Here is a 14,993-nt window from a genome sequence, read left to right as displayed (position 1 = left end):
GCTGTATGTTCTTGACCTAAACAGCCTGATCAGGATCCTTACAAAATAAATACACAAAAACCCCCCAGATGTGGTGGCTTCATCCCAGTCCCCAGGGAACATCTGTGTACATCTCATAATCCTGAGAGAGAAGGGTGCATCTGATGTTCCCTTCTCTGGAGAGGCCCCGAGCTACAGATGGAGGCTGTGTGAAAGTACACTGCCGAGGCACAGATCAGCCTATGATTATTTCTCGTTGGATGCACAGCTCCCTTTGAATTCTCTCCTAATTACAACAGCCTTGTGCACACATGTTCATTGCCCAAACTGTGGGTGGGAGACACATCTGCCTCCAGCTCTCTGAAAACTTTCTAAAGCTTAGTTCTCAAGACCACTGAAAACAAGCATGGGCCTTTCTATTGGCTTCATCAGACTCATGTTCTTCCATTTAAAAAGCACCAGAACCACGCTGAATAGTTCTATTCAAACATAGAATCCACCAGGCTAATATTGCGAGACTGGAAGAGTAAACAGCTTTGTCCATACACTGCCATAGCAAATCTTATTCACCACATTCAACATTTATTTCCTCCTGACTGACTAGAAAGCAATTTAGACAGAAATTAGATGTGAGTAAATCCTCGACTGGAAATCAGAAAAATATTTCTAACTAATATACCAGCAAAGAATTAGAAAAGCTTTCCAACAGGCAAAACCATGGGTTCACAATCCTGTGTGCTGTGTCATTTGTAAGGGATACACTCACCTCCCAAGCATTGGCCCTAATGGCCCAAAAGGACTCTCCCAGGGGTGCTAATATCTGGGGCACCAATGGTGCAGGGTAAGCATGTAACCTTCCCACATGCACAGCAATCCTTATTAGCACCTCAGCCTCACTGTGCCTGCTGGGGCACAGACCAGAGATACTGGCCAAAACTGGAATCCAGTTTTGAAAATATTCCATTTTGTTTTTTTGGAGATTCACTCTTCATCCTTATAAACCATCTTTTCAGATAGGATAAATATATATTTTTTTCTTTCTCTTCTTTGACAGAAATTCTGGGAGTTGCTTTCAGCTAAAGAAAACAATCTTCCACTTGCCCAGTCAACTGAAGAAGCAGCACCTTTAAAAACAAAAGAACTGGTCCCTCTGCAGTGATTCATAGCCTGCACAGCAAATGAAATGAAAGACTAAGGATAAAATCTAGTTCATTAAAAGAAAAACTACACTCCACATCACAGACAGATGCTCTGGGAGTCCTAAAAATAAACCTGGTTTCCAATAAGGAAATATTGAGGAAGAAGAGATCTTGTATGCTTTCTTCATGAAGAAGCCTTCAGGTTCCAAATTCTGTCTACACTGCTCAGATTCAACACTATCTGTTTCCTTCAAGAACCTAAACTCAGTTTCCCCAAAGGATATTCTGAACTTCAGACACTTGTACACAATACTCAATACATTCAAGTAGTCTAAAGCATAATAAAGAAAAGCAATGCTCAACAAAGAACACACGCCATTTGGGAACATAGATGATTTGGATCAGAATCCAGAAGTTTAAATCTTCATATTTTTGGACATAGTGAAATTAGCCAGAGCCTGTCACACAAGTAAACTTTCCCACAAGTTTTACAACACAGGAAATCTTAGGACTAGGAAAAACAAAAACAAATGCAAGAAGATAGCGTTTATCTGAAGCTAATCAGGTACTAATCATCTGAGAAATATTACGTCAACTTCCTACACATGGTTTCTGTACCTGAAAGGGTGAAGCGCTATACTTTCAAATAACAGATGTGAGTGGCACATTGATTAAGATTTAAGCAGTGTGCTCTGAATATTCTGCTTGTTTTCTCCAGAGGGACAAAGCAAAAGGACTGTCAGTGTCAAAAAAGGGCTTACAGTATTTGAGGAAATTCTGCTGAGGGCTCAGTTCATACATGGTCCGCCTTCCATGCTGAAACAAACCCAAGTGCTTTGCTATGAGCTCTTCCGTTAGAGCAGCAAGATTCAGGTACTCCCTTAATTTAAATAATAAAAATAATTTTAAAAAATAATCAGTAAGTCACTGTATTAAAAAACATCACCACCACCACCCCCTAGGGCAAGTGTTTGAAACAGCTGAAATGGGAGAACGTGAAGACAAAAGCGTTCTCCAGAAGAGAGCGAAGCCAATAGCAAAAAGATGACAGCAAACACAAGCAGAGGAGCAGGGACACACAGTGAAAATCAAACTGAAGTATTTTAGAACAGGACTACATACAAATGGTAGTAGCATAAAGAAAGAAACAGAATAGCTTTTAAGGACTCAACAATATCCCCTCAAGGGCCAACTTGCAATTGCATTCAGTGTTAGAAGCTTCAGGTCCCAAGGGTTAAGATAAGACTTGGGCACAAAACCCAGTGAGCTATGAACAGAGATAACTCCAAATGATCAGTGAGAGACCAACAGCACCTATGAGGAAGACCGTGAGATGAGGCAGAGAGTAACTACAAAATACTCAGCAAGATAAAAATTGAACAAAATAAATATAGCTCATTGGTATGAACACAGTTATTTCCAGCTTCAGTCAGAATAACACAGCTGCGTGTGGAAAAATCACTTGGGAGTGCACAAGCCCTAAGCCTTTTCACTTTTTTTTGTTTGTTATTTTTTTCCCCTTTCTCCTTAGTTCTGATCAATGAAGCATGTCCTTTAAATACCACAGATTTGCTATCAGCTCCTCTGGCTTTTGCTTGTAGTATATCAGCTATCAGATTCAATTTCACTAATGACATTTGTAATGCTCTTCTCCCCACTCTATACAACAAACTCCAACAGCTTCTCCATATCAATACAGCTCTGAATAACAGCATCACTTCAAATTCTTCTCATCTTTCCTCTGGTCATTCTACTGATGTCAAGTTACAGGAACCCGTTCTATAAAATACTGTATCTGCCATATACCAAAGTACGTAAAATCCCTCATTTGCTTTATACATTTCCCCTGCAAGCACGTATGGATTTTCCCCTTGCCCTTAATTTTTTTCAAAAATAATTCATTATCTTTCTTTGAATTACTCTGTTAAAGATATTCTTTTGACATGGTGATAACGTTTGCAGCTGTATTACTGATGTACCACGATTTTCATGTTACACAGTATTTTTCCTTTCACAATTTTCTCCCAGTTCAGCCAGTTTTGTAGAGTAATCATAGGAGGGAACAATTTTCATTTTACATTTTCATCAGCATTTAGACTGGCAGACCTGGAGATGAAAACACAGATGTGGGAAGAATGCATTTTTGCATCTTCTGCAAGCATCAACCTTCCACAACATGAAAAAAGCTGAAGTAGGTTTTGCTCTATCCCCATAGGCCCCATACACAACAGCTGAGACACGCTAGCTATAAACTCCTTAAAACTATTGCTGTTAATGTGGTTTCCTCTGACCAAGAAGGTCAGGGATCTTTTTTGGCCAAGAACCTTAATGACCTAACAGCACTAAAGACAAACCTTTTTCAGCTATTTGTCTACATTCTTCAGGCATGAGGAAATGAAGGGGAAGCACTGAACTATGTAAAGCTACGGAAAAAAAAAGAAAAAAAAGAAAAAGAAAAAAAAGAGAGAGACATTCCATGTTACAAAACTATTCAAGTTAGCATCTCATTTATATTCTGGGATACAAAAAAAAACATTATCTCCCATACATGTTGAGGATTCCCATATATAATTTTTCTAAGACCAGTGCCATGATGCTTGAGTCCCCCACAGCCTTTGAGAATTGCTAGTGGTTTGTATATTTGACCACTTTCTAGCATACTGTGCATGAATGAAGGTTAACATGTATTTCACGCCCACTTGTCCAGTTTTTATAGCAGCCTTTTCCAAAGGAAAAGGTACTTTTGTTATTTCTTCTCCCACACTCTACTAACATGTGTAGAATTAACAAAGAAATCAGGCACCAAATACTAAATGGTACATGTAGGTAATGCTGGTCTATGAATAAAGGTAATAAAAGTCAGCCATCGGAAAATACTTCCATAGAGACCATGGACTTGGCTAGCAAACAGTATGGCACAGCAGCAAAATGCATGGAAAAGTAGATGATGTAAGAGTGTGCCATGTCATCTAGATCCTTTCAGTGCCACTCATGGGAAGAATCCAGATACAGCCAGGCCTGATTCCTAGTTAAAATCCCCAAAGTTCCTGAAATAAAATAGGAGAGCATTTCTCTCTCTTACTCATGCATACTTCACAAACCTCTGGAGACTGCTCTGCAAACTGGAACGATAAAACAAAATGTCAAGACAATAAATGGAGCATTGGAGTTCTGCTATTTGTTAGAGGAAGGGCTTTTTTTTTTTTTTTTTTTAAACTTTAAGGCAGTAACTTCTCGTAACAAACAGAATAAACATTCTCTTTTGGAATGAACTAAAAGAAGACAATGGAGCAGCACAACATTTCTTGGTTGGATTAGTTCCTTTCAAAAACTTCAAAAGAAAATCCACCCTGCTACAGGTGTATCTTAGTATTTTCATGACACTTATTCTGTAGCATCATAGCAAATACTACTCTTACATAGGTCTAGAAATAGCAGAACCCATTGTTTGTTTTGTTATTTATGTTTCATTTAATAATCTGAGGAAATATGTTATAGTTAGGCTTCTGCTCCTCAGCTCCTGTTATAATCCAAGAAAATGCAACTTTCACAGTAAATCAGCAGTGAAATGGTTAAAGGTTTGTTCTCATTTACACAGTAATGTTTACTGGTAACTCATTCTCCCTTTTCTTAGATAGAGAATTTCACAGCTATTTACCTATAGACTTTGCTTAGAACTGTAAGCTTAATTTCTGAAGGAAAACAATAGTGCTTATGCAAAAGTAGTAAAGCAACAACCTTATTACACTACCATGCAGTATCACAGAGTTAGCTCTGGGTAGAGAACTCAGAAATCCAGCTTCATCTTTGGCATAGGCGTCTCCACTCATACAAGTTATTGGATTTCCCTCAATTTCTTGATCTACAAAATGCAAATCGTAACCAAAGTTCTCCAAAAACAGGACAACACTCAGAGCTTTATTCTTCGCTTTTAACTGATGTTTGCATGAAACAAAAACTTCATGTTACACAACATAATGCAATGAAAAGAGCAACAACAACAGCAGAGAAGCAAGGTCCTTGGCTGCAGCAAGTAAGGATTTGCTCAAATGCAACAGCCATAAGTGCAGAATCAACAGAAGGAAGCTGCTTACCTACAGAAGGCCTCAGGTATGCAGCAATTCCCAGAGAAATACCTTTGCCTCCACTGCAAACCCTTAAATGATGTCTGGAAGGGGTGGATCCTGGCTCCATCCCTTCCAGCCACTCAGGTACATTGCATGCAGCTGAGCTCCCCTGGGTTGGCCCTGCCTTCCCACCAGGTGTTCCATCACTGCTTCAAGCCATAACTTAGCATTTCTGCTACACATGATAATGGTCATGATGCTATATCTATAAAAAAGCAGTTGCTGAGTTTATTTCTGCTTCATTTAGGCCTCTCTGCTGCCTCAACCTCTTCAGAAACTTTTTTGGCATAAACATAAAATAGAATATTTTAACCATGCTTCATCTAATCAAAAAGTTTCAATGGCTCTGATTAGCTTTGTAAAGGCCTTCAGAGCATTAAAAAGCACTGTAGGGAAGCTACCAGTTATTGCTTGCACTATTACAAACTGAAGACTTCAGAATACACAAGAAACATCTTTTTGCTTTCATTGACTTGACCAGTGCTGATATATGATATCTTATGATGATATATATATGATATCTTCATATTTCAAAGTCTTAACAATTAATAACTAAGGGCCTTGCAACACCTTTGAAAAATAAACAGTGAAAAGTGGGTTGCGACTCTAATTGCTTCAACTACTGCTGAAATACAGCTGTCTCCAGAGCAAAGCAAAATATCCATTTAACATTAAAAAGCCACACAAGTACAGAGGGAGCAGGGGAAAAAAATATATCATTGTAGCCATTTAGAGCAAGAGAGGAAGTTTGTGGAGGCAAAAGTGTAGTTAACCAAACCAGAATTTAAATAGCACCCTGTACTCAATGCCAAATTGGTCAGAAATACCCCGTGTTTCCAAATTTGGTAATCTTCCAGTATGAGTCAAAAGCGCTGTGTCCAACAAGTCCCTATAGAGGGTGGTAAGGATGGAAAGGAGGGGGTTTTTGGTTTAATTTATGAGGTAGCCTAATCTGTATGGTTTACAATTGCACAGTAGCACTGGTGGCCTGAACTCATGTTATCTTTAGATGACACTTCAACATTGCAGGGCAATCGCTGTTACATTTTCTTAAGCTCAGAGTGCAAGAATTACTGCTTAAATCTAGGAGATGCACTAACTCCACAGTCAGAAAGGCACATGTTCAGTTACTAAGTCCAGACCTGATCTGCGTTGACTGCTAACCACTGGACTCCAACAGGGCTGCACCTTTATCTGCTTGCTGGACAGCTGATAGATATTTCTTACTTCAGGGTTCTGATGCTATGCACTGAAACACAGAACTAAACATGCCCTTGTGAGGTCTCCTACCTACACAGACAGCCTTTCGCAGTGCTTTTTAGCACGTGAAAAACCATTTAGCCAGAAAGTCTTAGAGGACCTTACAAAAACTAGCTTCACATCACACTTCTTGCTTTGCCAAACCCGCCAGTCCTAATTCAAAGCCAGATTTCACAGTTTCACATTTTTTAAGCAAAAGTTAAAACACTACCATGCTGGAATTTTCTAGCTCTTTTAATACAGCAAAGTAAGAAAATTTGTGAGAAGGCTGCTTTCCTTTTTCAGTCTTAAAAACAACGCAGCAAAAAAGACTGAGGTTCACCCTGACAGTAAAGAAGAGCACTGTGGATGGGAACTTGTGAATGACCACCTAAGACCGCACTCCTCGTGTTGCCCCAGGAACAGCCTGCTGCACAAATGGAGCAGAAACCCAAATCAGTACATGTACTTAGGACTGCACTCTGAGCTGAACAGCAAGTGGGCATCACTCAGGCTTGAAGACGGATACATCAACCCCAATCTTTGAAGTAGCAACCATGGAAGAATGCAAGTTCATCTCTGTTTTCCAATTCCCTTGGTGTCACTATTCAACAAAACACAGAAAACTAGCAATGGATCAGATTTCCACACAGGAGACAGAGACACTTGGAAGATCTAAATTCATTTTCGTTGTCTTGCTGTGGGTGTTTTTTTCTTCCCCATTTCTTCAATATCCTTGTCTAAAAAGCACAATATCTGTGCTGTTTGCAGGCACTTGCATTTTGCTGAAATAATGCAAATAATCATACAGCTCAAGGGTCAAACTTCTATTTCTCCTATTTTGAACAACAAACTTTATAAAAAATAAATGAAAGCCACATTTTTGGGTTTATGTTGGTTGTTGGTTTTTTTCTTAAAAAAAGCAGATGGGGTTTTAGTCCCAAATATGCAGTTGGCATTTGGCCTGGTGTAAAGGCATGCCCAAACCGCCTGAGGGTGGAACAGCTGTGGGGGTAGGGGCAGGTCACAAACTGTCTAAACTAAGAAGACTTTTCAGGACTAATTGCCTCAGGTCAGAGAACAGCTCTGAGGAAAACAAGTGATGCACTAAAACCACTCCCATTCAGTCTCACAGTGCACAAGTTGAGACTACTTTCAATGTTCTCTATCCCACTAACATACCTTTTTCCTCCATCTGAGTTAGAAACTGCCAGCAGGCCTGGCCTCTTGGTTAAACCATCACCTACCATCAGCTAAGACAGAAAGGAAAACTTCCAAAGTAGCAACAAATATAGTATGATGCTGAAAGAAGCACAACAAAATGTTTGCATGCCAGGCTGTGTAGAAGTGTCTACAAGAATGCTGAAAAGGGCAGAAAAATTACTGGGGAAAAAGACAGCAACTGACTTTGCCAACCCACATCCCCATTCACAACAGAGAAGCAGCTCACGGTTGTGCTTCTAACCCTAAGTAGAGAGTCACTGCAGAAATGAAAGCACAGTTGAGGATGTAAATAAGGCTCCCACTCATTTTTCTTCTTCTGTCTGTATTTCATCCACGTGGGTAAAAATATTTGTCCCAAGTGGAACCCATTTTCACTGTAATAAAGTGGATTTTGCAAATATTGTGGATAGATTTCCTCAAGGGTATGAAAGTCACTCTAGAAAGTCAAACTGGAGGCATATGTAAAAAACTAACAGAATCCAAGGGAGTGAGAAAGAAATAACATCATTTGAAAGCTTTATTTTCCAGAGAAACTGTTATCTAAAACCTAATTTAACCTGAAAACTTGAGATCACAGTAAATGTACATGTGAGACCAATGCATCATTTCCTATTAAGTAGCTGCAAAACAGATTTGTTACACGTTTAATATAGAAGTGAAATAAGGTATTCACAGAGCATGATTAACTATAAACAAATTTGTACTCTATTCTTCTCTATTCTTTAATTTAAAGTGTAACCTGATAGAAGCTACAATTATTAGGCGATAAGAAATGTGATGAGAAAAAGTCAGAACTTCTGCTGCATCACAAAAATAATTTAACAGTGCCCTTGTGTAGTGTTGCTTTAACAGGCCCATAAAGCCCACGCATTTTGAGCCTGTAACAACAGTGCCAAGCTGGCAGCCAGTGAATTGTCGGGTGACTTGGATGGTCCAGATACTCTGAGGGAGTAGTCGTCAATACTCTTTGCTGGGTCATATGTTGTTGCTATTCCTTTCCTTTAAGGTTTCACCTCATATTTGGCAGAGCTGCGTGGTTGCAGCTCCTTCCAATGTCAACACCTTTTCTTTGCTTGGCTAGAGGTGTCGGCGGAAACCAAACACGAGGTACTGCCTTCCTAACTTCAGAGCTCTCTGAGTCACATGCAGTCCTCAGGCTCTATCTTCTGCTGTCCGCAGCTTTACAGTAGAACTGCCATCAGCCTTCGGAGTGCTATTTAAGGGCATTACACCATTTTCAAGTTAGGAAAGAAATGCAACAGACTGAAAAGGTACACCTCAAAGAAAGTAGCTTACTGTGAGCATTTAGGAACTTTTGCTCCTTTCATGTGCAGATCTCAGGAAGATGTGGAGAGACATCTGTTATCTCTTCAAAATCACAGACAACCTGAGATTACAGGTAATTGAGTTACTAAGTCTCCCCGTGAGCCAATAACAAAAGTAGGTCATAGAATACAAGATTCACAACCCAGTATCTCTTTACCAGGGTTGATATCTTTCTATAGACACTGTACTTGATAGTAGGTGCATCTGGAAAACAAGACATAGAATCAAGATTCTCTTCTGAGGAAGGATGGCTGGTTACTCCCAGAGTGGATAAAAATTGAAGAGATAAGAGTGTAACACTGACACTACAGAATATAGTGGAGGTGAGTCCTTTTCTTGTGTATTAAAAAAACATATATCCTATGTATGTCAATGAGTCTTGGATAAAAAAAAAAGTCATACTGACATTTAGTGTCATGCTGAGATTCTATTAAAAAAAAAAATTCTTTAAAACAATTGATACATTCTTGCCTTTTACTTTTCAGCTAACTAAGAGGAAAAGGGTTAAGGCCTGGTCTCAGAAACAACCTGAAAAATCACAGCAAAAAGTGCCAGGCAATTAAGGCCTGAGTAGATACTGTCTACATGCTGGGATAACTCACCTAGTCCACATCACGCTGCTTTGTGTGGTCTCCACCCCAGCTAACCTTGTGACTACATGTTTATCTGGGCTGGACAAAAAGATGTGGTTGCCAACCTGTTCTGCTGCACAGCATAAAGGAAAAGGAAGTTTTGGTCCAAGACAAAGCATTAAACTATCCAGGACTGGATTCCTGCTGTTTTATTAATTATCTGTGGGTTCATTAATATGTATGACCCTTGAAATCATCACATATTTTAATTTATCACATGAATATGTCACTTAATTTAATTATTGTATTTATGCAGCATACCTGAAAGCTCAGATTCACTTTTAGGGGGCACAAACCTCTATCATCTGTCTAAATTTAGGAACAGCCAGATTCTTTTTCCCATCACATCTCAGCCTACCCACAGTAGTTCTGGGTAGATACTTGCAAGCCAAAAATTACAGTCTGGTTTATCTTATACACTGTGCATTATTAAACTTTCTGCTAAAAAAAAAAAAAATGACGAGGGATTGGATTATTGATCTTCAAAAAAAAAAAAAAAAAAGTCTTTTTAACCCATGGCAGCAAGTACATCCTCCCCTCTGTCTCAGATGCTGTATTTTGATGCTATGTACCATCCTCTTCACTTCTTTCTGTTGGCAGATATACCACAATATACAGTGATCCACCTAACTGAAAAGACGAGACAGTCATTTCCCCTCAAACATATACCCTGTTCTCAGTGCCAGGGAACAATCTACTCTCATGGAAATGGATGGATGAAAAACAATTTTATTTTATTTTTTCTCTTTTGTTTTCTTTTCCTCATAACATTTTGCCCTCCACTGTTACTCTCTCTCTGAAAAGTTATTGGCGCTGTTTCATTTGGGAAATATCATCTTAACTCTGCATTCATCAACTTCTCTTTTAGTTTCTTCAACTGAAAGACAACTGCCTTAGTAGGAGAGAACTCAATAGCAAACAAAGACAGAACTAAAGCTGAATCTTTATCAAAACTCACGTGATGCTGGCATTAGAATGCAAAGCACAGTGACGTCTCTCTTACTGTTCTTATAAATAAAAGCCTGAACATCAGAACCAGTCAAGCAGAAGACCACGTCACCAACTGAGGGCAATGATATCTCTCTTTGCTTCGCAGGCCTGGGGATATCTCCAGGGAGGAAGAGCAACTCTTCTACTGGCTGCTTTGCTGCTATGTCAGCAAAAGCCTCCAAGGGTCCTGTTTCCAAGGACGAGAGAAGTTATCCAGACCTTCCAAGTGAATCAGAAAGACACTTTCCGAAGAAGCAGGCCAGACTATTATGAACAACAAACAAACAGCAAAGAGCTACTAAGCAGGCAACAAACTCAGCAGAGAAACACTGTCTCAATAGGGCAGGCAGCAAAGGGGTGGAGCAGTAGCCGTGTCTTGTACTTGTCACAAGCATTAAACAAGTGGCTCCTTACATGCACAGCAGCAAACAAAAGAATTTTCTGGTTTCAGGGAACACAGAACAGGCACCTGCACAGTGTGTGTGCACTCAACCATCACTCAGCGTCCCTTATTTCCTAAGGAACAGGGTACAGAGTAATGGCTCGCTTCAGCTGCCCACGCTAAGCCAGAGCAACCATCTTAGTGACTTTCAATCTGGTATAACTGGGAATTAAGCATGAAACCAGAGATCAGAGCACAGCAAATTACAGAAGTACTCATTTATGGAATCACTCCCTGCATGAATTTTTTTTTTTTTTTAACATTACAATTAAATAGTTCAGGTTTTTTTTTACTCTGGCAATAGATACATCCGTCAAATAGTAATGGAGAAGCATATATTCAAACCTAATGGTGCATGAATTGTATCCACAAGTACTGAACGCTGTTTAGCAATCCTGTAAATTGCTATGTAATACATACAGTCAACTCATGGGGTGTTTCAGACTGTCTTAGGCCTCTTTTCTTTCTGATCCCCTTCTTTCGTTTCCTGCTGTGACCTCACTTCTTTCCCAAGCCAGCCATTTCTTACACAGTCTGTGCAAAATGGGGGATTTTCTGCTCAAAGACTAAGGTTAACCATTTGGCAGGAATACAGCAGGCAGCAAAACACAAGCAGTGGTGTGGAACTGCTCCCCAATTTGCAGCGTGGAACTGCTCGCAGCCTGTCACCACACAGGTGATTCTGGCAAGCTTTTACACTTCGCTGGTCTGCCATACCTTCAAAACAACATTCTCGGTTAGTGAAGCTCATTTAAACAACATTGGCTAAGGGGAGCTTTTGAGCCTAGGGAGGATTAAACGGTGAGGCATACTGGAAACTCCAACCATTGAGATCTTGTAGCACAAATGAGAGAAGCACTTTCCTACTCGCTGAGTCAATAATCCCCACTTTTCATTAGCACACTGTGTCCACTCACAGTGCAACGTGACATTGGGCCAGATATATTTCCCCCTCCAGTGACCCTGAGCGATAAAGTTTCCACCAGGACAAAGTATCAGCATAATTCAAACCTCATTTATTTCGTTCTGTCTTGCAAAAATTGCCTGTACTCCCTCCAAATAGTAACATTGCTGAAAGCAAAAAATGTAAGGTGGCAGATTTATCTCCACTCCACTAACTTGAAGGACATCTCAGAACAAGAGTCCATGTCTAAAACATCTCACTGAAGAAAGGTTGTGAGATCTGCCAGGGGAGCTCTCCTAAAGCACTTTAGTCTCTGCACCAGTACTTACAACAGGCCAAGCAGGGCCCTTGGCATCATGCTCGTGGGTTAGCATCTGTCCCCTGCAATTCAGACTGGATGATGCACAAAGACAAATAATCCCCCTTTTTTTTTTAAGGGGGAGAAGCAGAATGTAAAGCATTAACTTGGTGTGATGACCCCGTCAAAACAATTAAACAAATTAGAACTTAATACAGTGTTTTTAATGATATGGGAGTTAAGAAATAATGTTAAATGTTTCAGCTCAAAGACCTAGTTTCCTGTGTTGGCACCAGCGCTAACTCTAAATGTTCATACATCAAGCATTTCCACAGCTTCATTTTAAAGAGAAATTAAGAGACTGATATACTTAAGTCAAAGCTACATCCTGTTCCTATGTGTGTGAACACAGGGCACATTTCTGACTTAAACTGACTGTGCTTTCAGTGTATCTTTAGGGACTTTTCCACTTGCACAAACTCCCTGAAATGCACTGCTATGGATGACAGGTTTTCAGCAGAAGGATCTAGCTCAAACAAACATATCTTCAAAGATAGCATTAAAATGAACATCTCCTCTTATCCTATGCATCTCCAAGGTTACAAGCTTACAGCAACATGAATAAAAAAAATACTGACCATATGAATTGGCATCCATTTATCTAAACAATTCTAATGATCTGTGCACAAGCTCCAGGTAGAGGATTGCTCTAAACGTGTTCACTGTGGATTAAACTATTGCAACCTCCCTCAAAACCAGGTTGGCTAAGGATATAAAGTTATGAACCTCAGATGATGAGTAGGAGCTCCTACCATAACCCAGTGTAACTCTGTCACATTGATAGTCTCAGGCTTTCCACTACAAAGCTATCATTTCAAATTCCAAACTTGAGTTGAAAGGGATTCCCAAGCAATAGGGTGAGTTGGCAATGAAGCATTGCCCACTTGATCCCTAACTCTCAGGTGTGTGGTAAGGCAGATCAGACAGTTCAATTGCTAATGCAGAACAGAACTTAGAGGCTTGGTCCTCAGTGATCACAACATTTCTACTCAAGCAACAGCTGATCAGACGCATAGCCTATTACAGACTCACAGAACGGCCCGGGTTGGAAGAGACCTCAAGGATAATGAATCTCCAACCACCCCCACCACAGGCAAGGCCACCAAAGCCTACATGAATGAAAAGAGGGCTTAAGTCCGGTTCCCCACAAGTGAACATCCTCACTGTTCAAATCAAGCCTCTGACTCATTTTGTGCCCAAGAAGTAAGGACCAGGAAAATGGTAACCATGGAGGAAGAAGGGTCTTCACTATGGCTCTACTCCATCGGGTCAGAGTTCTGCAGCAGCACAGCAGACAAGGATTTACAAAGACTGTGCCATAACCTTCTACACGGACAGAACAGCTCTTCCATGACATTTTGAACTTTGATGAATCTCTCCAGGAGAAAAAAAAGAGAGAAAAAAAAAAAGAAGAAGAAGAAGAAGAAAAAGAAAGAAGAAAAAGAAAGCAAGGTGCAGGAAAAGATTCTGCAGTCAGATAAACAGTGACAAACACTAATACTCAGCTGAGGTATACACCTGAAAAACATATCCAAAACTCTTCCTAAAAGGGGAATGCTCAGGTCCTGCAGGGTGTGACTCCCCAAAGCCTGACGAAGCCACTTATAACCTCACCAAAGTTCAATGTGACCGTGAGTGTTTACAAGTATAAAGACTAGGCCAAATCAAGAATGTAAATATTTGGATTCGGTTCCCCAAACTTGCCTCCATCTGCACTGCCAACTAAACCTCAACTGCAGACCAAAAAGTCTGAAAAGTAGCAGTTGATCATGAAGAGCAAACTAGCACACATTGCATTCAACATTAAAGGAGGGGAAACAAACAATTAATTTGCAATCTGAATCGAACCTATGTTAAACAAGAAATCAATGAAGTCTGCACTGAAACCTGACTTGACTCAGCTATAATTTGGCACGTTTTGAAAGTCTGAACAGTGCAGATTTTGGTCCACTACCCTGGAAGAGTCCACATTACACTTAACCTTGTCTAGGTTGCTCAAAACACACAGTCGTGGCACAAAGGATCTAGCACACATAGAAACTTTGACATAAACCAAACTCTCTTAAACCATGAAAAGCAAGTGCTTCTGTTTTCCAGGCAGAGGAGATGAGGAAAATCCACAGTGGATCCAAAGCTGTTTATTTAGCAACCACAGCCCTATACTCAGAATGGACTGAGGATCCCAAATTGACTCAAGTTCTCAAGCATCCATCCTTTTTTTTAACCCCAGCTCACTAAGCTGTAGATGAAGATGGTAGCCAGGGATGCATTCAAGAGAGTCGTGACACATCCTGAGGGTTAGTACAAAGTACCTTCAGCTGCCAGTTCCCAGACCTTCTCAGAAAGTGAGAAGCCTTTCAGTCCCACACTTCCACCGCAGACACTGGTTGAATCAGAAAGCAAAGCATCTCTCCAGGACCAAGGAATTTTTTTATATGTGTACTGTCACGGTTTGAACTAAAAATCCACCTGCGTCCGTGACAGGGGCCGTAGGCCCCGGAGGGGCCCTAGGCCGAAAGGAAAAAGTTAATTAGGAAAAAGAAAACAGCGGCAACGATCTAAGGAGGCACACTTATTTACTAAATACTATATCGAAATACAGGATAACACAATATAATACAATATAATTGAAA

General features: G+C 40.2%; 1 protein-coding gene across 3 annotated transcripts in view; it reads right to left on the bottom strand.

Annotated features, from left to right (window-relative positions):
- The window catches only part of DENND2B (DENN domain containing 2B), a 140,831-nt gene that overhangs the window by 122,725 nt on the left and 3,113 nt on the right, over nucleotides 1–14,993 (bottom strand). Inside the window, exon 2 of one of the 3 annotated variants that reach the window (XM_015864089.2) lies at nucleotides 1,880–1,998. The exons of the other annotated variants lie outside the window; for them this stretch is intronic. The gene's annotated coding sequence lies outside the window, so the exon portion shown is untranslated. The remainder of the gene's footprint in view (nucleotides 1–1,879; nucleotides 1,999–14,993) is intronic. 3 annotated transcript variants of the gene reach the window in all.

This window comes from Coturnix japonica, chromosome 5 (assembly GCF_001577835.2).
Source record: "Coturnix japonica isolate 7356 chromosome 5, Coturnix japonica 2.1, whole genome shotgun sequence".
Taxonomy (NCBI): domain Eukaryota; kingdom Metazoa; phylum Chordata; class Aves; order Galliformes; family Phasianidae; genus Coturnix; species Coturnix japonica.
Note: the sequence above shows the minus strand (reverse complement) of the source record. Positions and strands in the feature narration are given on the sequence as shown.